This window comes from Kogia breviceps, chromosome 7, assembly GCF_026419965.1.
Source record: "Kogia breviceps isolate mKogBre1 chromosome 7, mKogBre1 haplotype 1, whole genome shotgun sequence".
Taxonomy (NCBI): Eukaryota; Metazoa; Chordata; class Mammalia; order Artiodactyla; family Physeteridae; genus Kogia; species Kogia breviceps.
Genome location: NC_081316.1, coordinates 14,671,907 through 14,685,476, shown reverse-complemented (window position 1 = coordinate 14,685,476; position 13,570 = coordinate 14,671,907). Strand labels below are relative to the sequence as shown.

The following is a 13,570-nucleotide window of genomic DNA, read 5'->3' as shown; positions in this document are numbered from 1 at the left end:
CCAGGCCCTGGCGCCGTCATAAATCAGCCCCTCTCCTGGGGAAGAGTGCGGGGCATTGTCATTTTCCATCTTGGTAATGAATTGGGGCTTCCCTGCCCTGCCCGGGGCGCTGCCGATAGAGGTGGTCTGGGGTTTCTGGGATTTGTGTTTGGGGAGGCATGAACCCTCCCTCCTGGCCTCTGGGAAGCCACCGCTGCCACCGCCTGCTGTGTGACCTTAGGGCAATAACCGCCCATCTCTGGGCCCCATCAGGCCACTCTCACCAACAAAAGGGCTGAACTGGAGGCCAGAGCAGATGATGCCTAAGGGCCGGCAGGTGCAAGGCCTTGGATGGTGGCTTTGGATCAACCCCACCCTGGGTTCTCCTGGACAGGGCAGGGGAAGGCCTTGAATGGAGGGGACTTGTGGACCCTCTCCAGTTGGAGGGCAGCAGGTGCCATGGCCAGTGGCTAGCTCACCAAAGGTCCAGCCTCTCCAAGGCCTCACGGCTACCCCCTCTGGTCGGAACTCAGAAGGGCTCAGAGCGAGACCTCCCCGAAGGGGCAACAGCTGGGAGGGGCAGGAGTTTCCTCCAGGAAAGGTCACTCCCTTACATCCTGGGTCCACCCACCCTGGGGCAGAGCCCAGCAGCACAGGGAACACCAGGTAGCAAAGGACCCCTCCCCTGGCAAGCAGATGCTTCAGCTGCATGTGTGGGGTCGGTGGGGTGGAGCTGCAGACCTTCAACCCAGCCCGGAGAGGACAGGCCTCATGTGTCCTGTGCCCTCTCTGGGCACGAGGAGCCCCTGGGCCTTCCTGGGCCACCGGAGCCCATTGGCATCCGCCTTACCTCCTTCGCTGCAGCCTGGCAGCCCGCAGCTCTGGATGCTGCGCTTCCGTCGAGGTGGGCCTGGGCCGTGCTCACATTCCAGCCCACCAGCCTTGGCACTCAGGGTGCGGACCACAGACCTGGGGTGTTGGGTGGTGCTGGGGGCACCTGGGGCTCAGGGAGGAGACCCTGTGCTTCGCTCTTCTGGGCTCCTCGTGTTCAGACGTGGCTGCGGGTCCAGAGCAGCATCTCCCACGCCCTAGGCTGCCGGCACTGCTGGCTTCTCCTCCTGGAATGAGGGGTTTGCGTGAGGGGCCTGCAGGGGTGCCCCCCGCAGCCCCGGGGCTCCCGTGCGCGACCTGAGGGTGTTCTGGGCCCCTTCTCTCCAGGCATGCCCTAGGGCCGGGCGCCCATCCTTGGGGAGGGTGGCCTCCCTGCCCTCTTTCAACTTCCGCCCTTTTGTCTGTTGGCCGCCACCTCTTCTGAAAGGCTTCTGCGTGGCTTTTACCCCTTTTTCTTTACCAAGTTTTGTTTTGTTTTGTTTTGTTTTTAATCCCTTTAAGTCACTTGGCGGAATGGGCTCTGGTGCAGAGAGCGTTCTTGCGTGACTGAGCTGAGAGGGAGTCACTCTCCAAAGAATCGGTATTCCTGCCACTCAGGCTGTGTCTCCGGGGGAAGGAGGGGGTCCATTACCCTGCTGAGGAGTTCAGATGTTCACCGCGGGGCTGGAGCTGCTGACATGCGCTGCTGAGCTGTCAGGCCCCACATGCCCCTCTTTGGGAAGATGTTGGGGCGGGGCGGGGGGGGGCACTCAGTCTTGCTTGGCTGCTCCTGTTTGTAGGAAGGCTTTCTTGCTGGGGAGATGGAGGGACAGGTTATTCCTGCTTCAGCCCTGGTCTCGTTTGTCCAAAGAGGAGTTCTTCTCACCCAGTCCCTGCCTCCTCACCTGCCAAAAAGCAATACAAGTGATTAAGCCCAGGGAAATTAGGAGCTGCACGGGCACCGGCAGCCTGGGCTGCAGCCCCCTCTCCTCCCATCCCTCAGGAACGTGTTTTCTTGAATGCCACTTTCCCATGATCTGGGATTTCTCCCTTCTCTTTCCAAATCCAGATAACAAACAGCCGGCCATGCGGAGCACCCTTCCTCGCAGCTCCCTGCTTTCCCTTTTCCTGGGGGTGGGAGGACCGGGAAGAGAAAACTGAAGTTCTGAGAGCTCCCGGCCGTGCAGGGGCCGCCCGCCTGGCCCAGAGCTGGCTCTGCTTCCCCCAGCACCTGCTCCTCTTGCTAAATGTCATTCAAAGGATCCAACTAGGCCACCATGGCCTCTGCTTCCAGAACAAGTGCTGCCTTTCCCCACCGTGGGAAGCAGGAGCATCAGGGAAACGGGGAAGCTGGATCCCTGGCCTCCCCACCAAGGCCGGGGTCAGTGCTTCACACCCCGGCTGCCCTCCACGGCCACCTTCCCCTTCCCCAGAGACCTGGGAGCAGAGTTGGCTGTTCCTCAGAATCCAAAACAACCTGAGCTCTCTGGATCGCCTCTCATTAGCATGGCGTGCTGAAGGCCCACAGTGCCCTGGTGTCCACATTCCCCCTGCAGGAGCCCCTCTTTGGAAAAGGGCTTTTATTACACATCTGAGAGTGTTATCTCTGGTTTGAAATTGGATCCAGATGGGCTCGGCTGCATCTGGGCACTTTTCTTTGTAGGGCCGAAGGTGGCTGATTCGAGAAATGCGTGTTGTCTGAGGCTGTCACAAATAAAAACAAGGATATTTAGGGTGCACGTTATAACAAGTCTAGAGCACGGACCGGGGGGTCACCACTCACTGGGTGCCCAGCCTGGCAGGGAGTGCATGTAGGAAGAGGGGCAAGTGCTGGCCAGGTGGAGGGCAGGTGGAGACCGATGGGTTGACGGGAGAAGTGGGGAGGTCTTGGGACGAGCTTCCCCAGGAGCAAGGAGGGTTAAGAAACAGCAAGGTTTAAGAGCCCACTGGACATCACCCCTGAATGGCCAGGGTCTGGTAAACACTCAAGGTGAGAGCAGGCAGGTGGGGTGCAGCTCCCTGGGAAGGGACAGACGGGGGTTGGACAGGAGGGAAGATGAGGACAGAGTCCCCGCAGGAGAGGTGAATGCTGGGCTCCAGCACGGCTCTTATTGCTATTACACCCGCGTGATTTCATCCAATTATAAATTGTAATTTCTCTGTGAAAGGGAGAGATGGAAAGCGTCCAATGAGGTCATCCGCCTCCCTGGCCGGGGCAAGGAAATTGTTTTATACCTTGGAGGGTGGGGGCAGAGGCTGCTGGGCCTCCGTATTTAGAGAGGATGGTGGCAGTGTCCTCAGAGCCAAGGCTCCAGCTGGCCATGGCCGGCTGATCCCCCATTACAGAGCTTTGCTTTCGAAATTAGGAATCCAGGAAGGCAGCTGCATCCTGCTGGCGTCAGGCCCTTCCCACAGCCCTCAGGATGAAGGCGACACTCCTACGGCAGCCTCCAAGGCCCCACAAGGCCTGGCCCTGCCTGACGCACCACCCCCCCACCCCGCCTCAACTCCCACCACCTCCCCCTAACTCCCCAAGTTGGCCCCTGCCCTTCCCCATGCTGTTCCCCCTCCTGCAAGTGTCCATCCAACATCACCCCTCACCTCCCCTCTGTCTGCAGGGTTGCACAAACCATGAGGGCAATGACATAATGTCTTGAAAGGAATTATCTTGCTGGTTCAAGGAAGAGACCACATCTGCTCACCTGAGGCTGATGCCCTGGTGCCTGAGTCAGTGCCTTGCACACAGTAGGTGCTTAATAAGTGCACCCAGTGAACTCCCCACTCTGCTTTCTCATTTAGAAAATCCAGGGTCCAAGCAAGGCTCTCAGTGGGCCTGTCCACCCTTGTGCATTCTGGGTAACCCTCCCCTGCATCCCCTTCCCTGAGTGTGGTCCTCCTGGGAATCAGGCAGCACTGCACGCCCCAGGCCCCACTGAGGACAGGGGCTCCTTGAGTGCTTCTGGGTGAGCGGGTGCCTCTCGGGTGTCTGGGGTGTGTGTGCTCCAAGGGCAGCCTGGCCGCAGTGCTTGTGAGGTGCGAGCACTTTCCCCGCATGGGTGCATGATTATGACTGTTGTAGCCACCTGCATGCGCTGGGCCCAGGAATACCTCCTCAATGAGCCCTTCTGGCACACACCTATCATCAGGGCCGTGCAGTCCCCAGTGGGCACAATATTGGATCGAGTAAGCCTAGGCCACACAGTGCAAGCAAAGTCCTCAGTCGAGTTGACCAAGGACAAGGTGAATCTTCGTGGTCCCGGGGTCTCAGTAAGCGGGAGCCACTCCTTGGCCAGTTCCGGGCACTCTGACCACAGGACAGCCTCTGCTCCCCCTCCTCGCCTCGGCCGTCCCCTGTTCCTATAGGTCTGGGCCCTGCATTCCAATGTCAAAGAGCACTTTTTTGGGTCAACCTAATAAAAGCTTCCATCTGTAAGCACTTGAGATGCTTACACAATTTTACTTTTTGTTATAAATAACAACATCATAACTGTATTAAAGGAAATTTGAAAGCGGGGAAAGAAAGCCAAGTGCACAATCCCACGTCTCTATAGCACTCTCTGCATTTTGGCCAGATCTGCCTGCCTGTACATATACACCATTTACAAGGGGACAATGTCCCTTATCCTTTTCCAGGTCATTTCTAATTTGCCATTTCCCCTGAGCCTCGGGACAGCCCAGCACAGCTGGCAGGGGCAGGGAGGACTGTCCGCACTGTACAGGTGCAGTGACACTGAGAAGGGGGGGACTTGTCTAAGTTTGTATGACTTACATGACAGCCAGGACCTTGAACTCTGGGCCAGTTTCCTTCTCCCTGCAGGATGCCAAGTCTCAGTGCAACAGAAACACAAGGTGGCCCTTAGGCCCAGGCACCCAGGGACCTTGGGTTTCTCCTGAGTCCCTGTCATGCAATTATCCATCTATTCATCCATCTTTCCATCCATCCATCAACCATCTATCTCTCCATCCATCTGTCCATCTCTCCATCCATCCGTCTGTACAGCTCTCTCTCCCACCCTCTATCTCTCCATTCATCCATCTACCTGTCCATCTTTCCTTCTGTCCGTCTATTTTTCCATCTCTACGTCCATCCATCCATCTATCTGGCAAATGTGTATTGAGACCCATCACGCTTCCGCCACTGTGCAGGACACGTGGACCTGAAGAGGAGCTTCTGTCCTCTAGGAGCTCATGGTCCAGTGGGGGAGGCCACTGGTTTGCAGAAGGCCACAGTGTGAGACACACATAGGGCATTAGCAGAGCCAAAAGCCGCTCCTTGCCCAGCCTGGGTGTGTGTTGGGGGCGGTGCCTGGATCACAGGGGGCTTTCTGGGGAAGGTGACACTGTGCTGTGCTTCTGGGGTCCTCTAGACTCCCACATCACAATAGTCACGTGGGTTCAGTGGCAAGCTCGAGTGGCGCAGGTGTGGCCAGGGTCCCCCCATCCATCTTTCAGGGTGGCCACTCCAACTTTGGACCCCAGGGCCTCCACCTGAAGTGGAAACACTCTGCAGCTTTACAGTTCCCACTTGCCTTGAAGATCAGTACTCACTGATATTAATTCCTATATTAGCAATTAGCCTTCCAGCTTCTTTCCAACCTATGGCTCTTTGGGATGGATTTTATGTGTGTCACTAATCAGATTCCTGTATGTGCTGCTGGAAACCCAGGTGGGCTTTATGGCTGGTGACTTAGCCGAGTGGCATTTTAAATGAACAACATGCCTGCCCCCCTCCCTGGGCAGAGCTGCCCCGTGGCAAAGAGGGCAGAGTTTAGATCATTGTAAGCAGGTCAAAGCTGGCGCGAGCTAGGGAGACCCAGGGTGTTCTTTCATTTTAGACTTCCAGGCTGAGGTCAACATCTGTATCTGACCTCTAGAGATGAAAAGGCTCTTTGTGACTCATACCTGGAGTTTGTTCCGTGGCTGCTGACTTCCTGCCGTGAGGACAGCCATCCACAGGGCCTGTCCCTTCTCCCGCACTGCAGTGTGTGGGTCACGCCTCGCTCGTGCCAGCGTGGACCCGCGTGCTGCCACAGTCATGTGCCCTCTCTCCGGGATGCAGAGGGCTGGGGGCCAGGGCCATGGGGCAGGGAGAGCTTTTCCTTTGGGGATTGTGGACTGCTCCTGTAACAGAGTCAGCACGGTAGGGGGTTAGGCAGGAAGGGCGGTTCAGGCTGAGGGAACAGCATATGCAAAGGCTCAGAGGTGAGAGGGCTTGGTGCGGGGAGAAGGTTGGTGTCCCAAAGCTCTGAGTTAGTAGAGGGCAATGATCTAAGCTGAAGTGGGAGATGGGATTCTTGGGGGGAGTTTCAGATGCTCTGCTGAGGGGCCTGGTCTTCATTCTGAGGGCAGTGGGCAGCCAGCGAGGGTGCCCAGGCAGGAAGGGGCATGACCAGACCTTGGAGAGAATTGGAGGGTACCAGGGTGCATGGGAGGGGACCAGTGAGAGGCTGGGACAATGTCCTCAGGAGGAGGGGTGGGGAGCAGGGGGGTTGAGGGGAAGGGACTGACTTGGAGGCCTCCCTGAAGAGAAGCCCAGGGGCTGAGTGGGTTCCCTGCCCCTTCTCCTCGCTGGAGGGTGGCTGAGGGTGGCTCCCGTGACCACAGGAAGCAGCACCATGGTTGGCTGGCCCGCCGGGGGCTCTGAGCCTGCCCAAGGCGGGTGTTGGTTCTAGGTGCCCTGGGCAGGGCAGCAGGGAGGCCTCTGGAGGGGGCGTGCTGGAGGCTCCAGCTCCTCCCTCTGCGTGTGATTCCACCCCCCCACCCCGGCCCCCTTCTCACTCGCTCTGGCCCCAAGGCTTGGCACGGCAGCATGGCACCCGCACAGCATCGCGGGTGAGAAGGGGAGGAGGTGAGGGAGCCTGCATTCGGGCGTGAACCCTCCCAGCCTCCACTCTGCTAATTAAACCATTTCCTGACAAAACCCAGACTTTCAGGGATGGGTGTGCAAGCATGTGAGCCGGCGGGCAGTGCCCAGAGCAGAGAAGCCACCGGCTCCAGGGTCCCAGGCTCTTCCAGGCCTGGCTGTACCAGTTTAGGGTGCTGCCCCCACAATGTGGCCGAGCAGTGGGCACCTAGAAAGGCCGTCAAGTGGGCACTGTCATCCCTGGGCAGCGGTGAGACAGAAGAGCGGGCAGGTGCCTGCAGAGGCCCCCTGCACCTGGAGTGGTCTCGTGCTTTTGAAATCTCCTGCGAGCCAGCGGGCGTCAGGAGGGACTCGGTGCTGCGGGAGCTGCGAGAGCGGGCGAGGGCGCAAGCTGGCCAAGGGTGCTGGCACCCAGCTGGGCTCATGACCGCTGCTCTCAGCCCGAGGGTGGGAAGGCCCTCGAGGGGGGCTGCAGGTGGTCCTACAGCCCCAGGCAGAAGACCTGGTCCCCTCCCGGCCACCAGCCTCTGCATGCTCTTACCCGGGCCCCTGGCCACCCTGGCCACAAGATGGGCCCTGCAGAGTCTACACGCCATAACTCTCGAGCACACAGGACTTTGCTGGTGTGTCTGGTAGGCTTGGGGTCATGGGGGTCACAGTTAGTGGCCTCCCAGGCAGCAGGATGAGGAGCTTTCAGAACCCAGCCTCTGCTCGTAGGGTCTTAGCTCCCCTCCTCCACAGCCCCTTCCCTCAGCCCCCTCCCCAGCCTCAGATTCCTTCAGGAGCCCTACACCCTAGGGGGCACAGGCAGGTCCTGGGGGTTTAGCATGTGCCCCGGGGGACCTCAGCACCCCTCCAGCTGCTGCATTCAAAATGCCACTCCTCCTTAGACCTCCACCACTGACCACAATCAAAGCCATGAGCTGGGGATTCCAGGCCATGCACCTACATCCTCCAAGTTACTCAGGTGCAGCTGGTGGAAGCTGCCTTTTCTTCCAGAAGTATCTACTTCCCTCTCGCTAGCTGTGCCGACCCCCAGCCCCCAGGGACAGGCGCCCTCTCGCCTGGCTCCCCCTCGCCTGGCTCCCCGGCTCTTCAGATTCCCTGCACCAGCAGAAGCCTGTGCCAAGGGATTTTCGCCTCTGCGTTGGAAATCTCTCACCCCTCCCCTCCTTCCCGTAAATTCACTCTCCAGCTGGGAGCAACGCGCGGCGCCCAGGCCAGGCGGCCAGGCTTTGTTAATATTTACAGCGAGTGGCTCAGGAAGCTATTAGCTTCCTTTTCTTGTTGTTAATTGAAAGAGGAGAAAATGGTTGTAACACTTCAAAAGGACTTAAAGCGCAGCCTGAGAGACCAGCTGAATTGGGAGGAAGGGAAAGGGGAGGTACTATTTTAAATAAAGAAAGGAAGCCCACACCCCACGCGAGGGTGGACTGATGCTCCTTCCCGGCTCTGCAGCCTCTTGGCTTTCCTCTGAGGTTTCCTCATTGCCACTCATTGTATATTTTCCTTTTCACTTGGGAATCTGCCTTAAGGATAGAAAGAGGAAGAAAAAGGATTCATGGCGTATTTTGTTAATAATGGGGCTCTTTGAAGCTGCGGCTAATGAGGCCCCTGGTACCTGGGCCGGCCTCACCGGGCAGCTGCTTCCCTGTCCTGTGGCCACCAAAAAACCGGCACTCACCTTCCGGGATACAGGCCCAGACGGGGGCATTGGGCTAAAGCGATTCCCTGGCCTCAGAATCCCCCCACCCCAGTGGACCCCATGGACAGCCAGGGATGCCATGGTCATGATGAGTGAGGGGACTTTCTGAATCCTGGTAGACAAGGAGCTGGGGATCCAGCATTGCCGGGTCTCTGGCCTCTGTGGTTGGCCTCCCCGAGCCACATTTCCTCGAGATAAATGATCCCTCCTGTAACACCTGAATAGTTAGCTCCTGGAGTCCGACCTGTGATGTAAGCAACCAGACGGCTCTGCCAGTCTCCCTGCAGTCAGATAGGGGCGGACTGGGTGACTCAGAAGGTCTTTGCTCTGGGAGCCTGCCATTTGGTTCTGGCTGATAAGTGCCGCCACCTCCTCCAGGAAGCCTTCCCTGACCCTCCCTTGTCCCCAGCCTCCTTTAGAATGGCCTCTCAGGCTCCCCTGGCACCCTGCTCTCTATTAGACTGGCTTTCTCTTTGTCTGCAGAGCAAGGTGACTGACTGCTCCAGACACAGAGGGCCCCGGCTCCTAGTTCTGGATGGGCTGTGTTAAAAGGAGGGACAGGGCTTCCCTGGTGGCGCAGTGGTTGAGAATCCGCCTGCTGATGCAGGGGACACGGGTTCGTGCCCCGGTCCGGGAAGATCCCACATGCCGCGGAGCGGCTGGGCCCGTGAGCCGTGGCCGCTGAGCCTGCGCGTCCGGAGCCTGTGCTCCGCGGCGGGAGAGGCCACAACGGTAAGAGGCCCGCCTAGCACGAAAAAAAAAAAAAAAAAAGGAGGGACAGACTGCACCCTGCTCCCTGCCTGATTCTGCCCGGGTCAGACTAAACAGGAACCCTGTTCAGTCTGGGCTCCACGAGATGCACAGCCACACTGCACGGCAGGAGACCCAGAGGAGTGAGAGGCAGCTAGGGCAGTGACAGAGGGAGGATGGGACAGTTCGGGAAAGAGAGCTGGTCCCCTGTCCTCCGTTTTCTGCACAGCTGACCTAGAGAAGGAAGGCCAGCCTACTCTGGGGAGGCCCAAGAACTAGAAGGACCAGGAGAGATTCAGTTAAGGAAGAAATCTGTAACAGGCAGAGATGCCCAAAGATGGGCCAGACTTCCATTGCCGCGGGTGTCAAGGCCCAGGCTGGATGGCCGCTTAGCAGTGAGCCTGGACCGGGATGACCGTGTCAGGTGGGGGCCCAGCCAATCCCCTGAGGTCAGCTCCTGCAGCCGTGCTGTGGTTCCTTCTGGCCACCTCCACAGAACCCCAGCCCTGTACTCTCCACCCTGGATTCTAATTGTCTTTAACCCCCTGGCCGTGACCTCTTAAGGGCGGGGACTGTGTCAGCAGCAGTGACAACAACCATAGCTAAACTGATTGAGTTCCGACTACGGCCCAGGCACACAGAGCTAAGTGGATAATAATAACACAACAATGGCGAGAACAGTAGCAACCCCGTATGAAGTCTGAGGCAGGCACTATTCTTACGGCACCTCACTGAGCCCACAGGCACTGTTATTACCATTTCAATTTTCCACCTGAGGAAACAGAGATATTCAGGAGCCTGCCCAAGGCCACACAGTGGGTCCACCGCGGAGCCCGAACACAAACCCACTCTCGACTCAGCTCTGTGCCCACAGCACATTTCCTGTGTGGCCAGGACGAGAGGGCTGCGCTCAGACGGGCAGGAGGCTGCAGGCCAGCGTTCCCCCAACCCGGTTCACGGGGCGCGTCAGCGTGTTAAAGGCTCTGAGAAGTCCCGTCTCAAAGATACCAATTGAGCCCTGTTCGCTCCAGCGGTTACCTGTTAACCTCTGTTAACCTGTTAGCACGTTCTTCAGATCACGCTTTGGGAGACGCAGTATGATGTTTGGTGAGTGTCTGCTGTGTTCCAGGCAGTGGTGAGGACAGGCACGTCTCAGCCCTTAACCCCACGCCCCCCCCACGCCCCCCGCTCGGTGCCTAGCACACGAGAGGCACACGCATCAGCAAATGCGGGCCAAATGAGGGAGGGGATGGATGTGTAGATAAGCTGAGCTGGGGCCACGGGAAGCCACAGGTCCTGGCCAGACGCAGTCTCTGTCCTGAGCTGCCCCCGTTGCCTCCTCCGCCAGCCCTGGACCGATGCTGCCCCCTCCGGCCACGCCCAGCCTCGTCCTTACCCCTGGAGGCCAGGTGAGGCCAGGTGGACTGGAAGCAGGCTGCCCCTCGCAGGCCCTACCGTGCTTCCTGGGCAGGTTGGAGCCCTCTGCCCCCACCCCAGGGCCCCTCTTCCCTTCCCTTCCAGCTCTGTGGCTCTGGCCTTGACATTCCAATCACATCCCCCAGCCCTGCCTAGAATACTAATTCTCCCAAGATGAAACCATCCGTGTTTAATTTTTGTAAGTGCCAGGCAGAAGGAAAAGACAAGAGAAGGGAAGCATTAGTGGTGGAAGTTGGGGCCTCCTTAAGGCCATGTTCAGAGCTTCTCCGGGCGGCTGGCCTTGAGAAGGTGCAGTGCCACCTCCCTCCCCCTCCCCGCCCCGCCCCCCCATGGTCACACTGCCCCTGATGAGGGCCAGGAGGGGGTCAGCCATGTGCGGTGCTACCAGCTATCCCAGGACCAACTTGCTGTCCCTAAAACAGGCCAAACAGGGGGGCAGCCCATTTTCCAGTGGGTGGGGGACAGGGGCAGGGGTCCAGTCTGGCCTTCTGAACACACCAAGGCATGCTGCTGGCCCTGGCTTGGGAGGGTTGTTTTTTGAGGCCTTCAGGAGGGAGCCTCCTTAATTAAGAGCGGGCAGCCAGGCTGCCTCTCCCCTGTCCGTTGTTTGCAAATTAGGTTTCTGCCCAGCTCCCCTCAGAAAATGGCGCCTGGGGCCTCCCCAGATGGGCTGGGGTCACAGTGGGGATAGAGGGGGGGCTGGGAGGCAGGGGCAACCTGGGAGTGCCCACAGCGGGTACAGGGAGAGTGCTTCAGCGCTAGACGACCTTGGATGAGTCCTTGACCTGTTGGGGCCTCAGCTGCCTCCTTGGGACCCTGGGATGTGGCTGCAGGGTGAGGAGGGGCGTTCATAGGTGGTTAGCAGCCTGGAGTCAGAGTTCAGAGTTGAACTCCATGTGTAGCTTCAACAGCTGTGTTACTTGGGGCCAGTGTGTTATGTCTCTGAGTGTCCGGTTTCTGTATCTATGAGATGGAGTAATGAGGGAAGCACCTCACAGCACCTCATGGGCCTGTGGTGACAATCCAAGGAGGTACCGTGTGGATGCCCTGAGGACCAGCCTTGTACTCTAGGCCCATATGGAAGCCAGCGATTATTATTATCATAACCCCTGAGACAAGTGCTCTTGGTAAAGCTCTTCCCTCGGCGTCCCGTCGGACTGCCTGGGAAACCCACCTCCCTCCTGCAGCCCCTGTGCCCCAGCCTCAGCCTGTGGCCCCAGAGCAGCAGACTCCTGCTGCGTCTGACTCTCCCTCGCACCAGCCTGGCCCTGGGACAGGAGCTTAGCTCGTGCCACCTCCGCCCCGCATCCCAGTTTAACGCCCTCGTGTCCCCAGAGGGACGAATGAAATTGTCATGGCAGGAAACATGACAGAACATGAAACGTGATGAAATCAGCTATGTAAATTATGAAATCCAAATCACAGCCCTTTCCTTCTGCAGCAGGGTAAACGCTGGCAAAGGCTCTGTGGGCTGGAGACCCTTTGGTGGAGACCTCCGGGCCCCCCAACCCCTAGACCAGGTACTGTGACTGGCGGCTGCTGGCGGCTCCAGCCTCCTCGCCAGCCACTCACGCCCTCTCCCTCCTCCTACAGCAAGCAGGGTCCCGGAGACCACTGGCTGGCCCCGAGGCCTCAGCGAGATACCGCTCTGTGCAATTTCTGCTCTGGAGCCCCCGTGAATTAGATCCGGGCCAGGACCACCGCTAGGCTCCTCCCTTCCCCTCCTCTCCCGATTCACGTCCTCCCTGAGGTTTTTCCCATGAGCTCAGGTACATGACCCCTGTCTCAGGCCCTGCTCCCCTCGGCTCCCACCTGAGACAAACACCAGACTGCTCCGTGGAGAGACCCACTGCCGTTCCCTTGCCCCGTTTTAGTCTTGCGATACCTCTGGCTCAGAATGTGGGCTTGATTGGTGGTCAGGGACACGGCTGGGCCCGGTCAGCACTTCAGCTGCCTGCTCCCCCCTGCTCTCCTCCAGGGGCGCCCCTGCAGTGGGGCCCAGGCTTCCCCCTTCTGCTTCCTCCCTGTGCGCTGGGCCGCTGGCCTCCCTCCCCAGCCCCCAGCCCAGCCGTCACAGCCACCTGTGAGCACAGAGCTGGTACGGGGAGGGTGACTCCAACCTACCGTGGTTTTTTGGCCACCTCCCCTCTCTTGCAGGGGCTGCATCACAATTTTTTTTTAAATAAATTTTATCTATTTATTTATTTTTGTCCGCATTGGGTCTCCGTTGCTCCGTGCGGGCTCTCTCTAGTTGCGGTGAGCGGGAACTACTTACTCTTCGTTGCGGTGTCAGGGCTTCTCACTGCGGTGGCTTCTCTTCTTGTGGAGCACCGGCTCTAGGCGCTCGGGCTTCAGTAGTTGTGGCACACGGGCTCAGTAGTTGTGGCTCGCAGGCTCTAGAGCGCAGGCTCTGTAGTTGTGGCTCACGGCATTAGTTGCTCCGCGGCATGTGGGATCTTCCCTGACTAGGGCTCGAACCCGTGCCCCCTGCACTGACAGGTGGATTCTTAACTACTGCGCCACCAGGGAAGCCCTGCATTGTAAATTATTACTGACCGAAAGCCGGCCCGGGCCGGAGACGAGATGGGGAAATAAAGCACTGGGCTCAATAATGGTGCCCTGCTGCCTGAGTTTACTTATTTGTGGCTTTCCTACCCACTAGGAAACTCGACGATAAATAACTGCTGACTATTAGGCTCCTGGTCGGGAAAAACACCCTTGGATCCATTTCCTGAGGACAGGCAGGGGCTGGAGACCTGCATGCCATCCCATCCACTGGCTGGGTCTGATTTGATTTTCCCAGGCCTGCTCGCCCAGGTAGAGGGCTCCTTCTCCATGTTACAGACGAGGAAACTGAGGCTCAGAGGCGTGAGGTACCTTGGCCCAGGTCCAGGATGACCCACAGGTCCTGTTTTGCCTGGGACTTTCCCAGTTTTAGCACAAATCCTGGGCAACCCGGGACAGCT

General features: G+C 58.6%; 2 protein-coding genes across 10 annotated transcripts in view; one reads left to right on the top strand and one right to left on the bottom strand.

Annotated features, from left to right (window-relative positions):
* Nucleotides 1-13,570, top strand: part of MACROD1 (mono-ADP ribosylhydrolase 1) — a 152,236-nt gene that overhangs the window by 51,802 nt on the left and 86,864 nt on the right. The window lies entirely within an intron of this gene.
* Nucleotides 1-13,570, bottom strand: part of FLRT1 (fibronectin leucine rich transmembrane protein 1) — a 78,581-nt gene that overhangs the window by 13,916 nt on the left and 51,095 nt on the right. For 5 of the 8 annotated variants that reach the window (XM_067037478.1, XM_067037481.1, XM_067037482.1 and 2 more), the window contains exons 2-3: nucleotides 5,752-5,970; nucleotides 830-1,754 (exon numbers count right to left, since the gene is read on the bottom strand). The gene's annotated coding sequence lies outside the window, so the exon portion shown is untranslated. The remainder of the gene's footprint in view (nucleotides 1-829; nucleotides 1,755-5,751; nucleotides 5,971-13,570) is intronic. The other 3 variants (XM_067037477.1, XM_067037483.1, XM_067037480.1) reach the window with 2 other exon arrangements.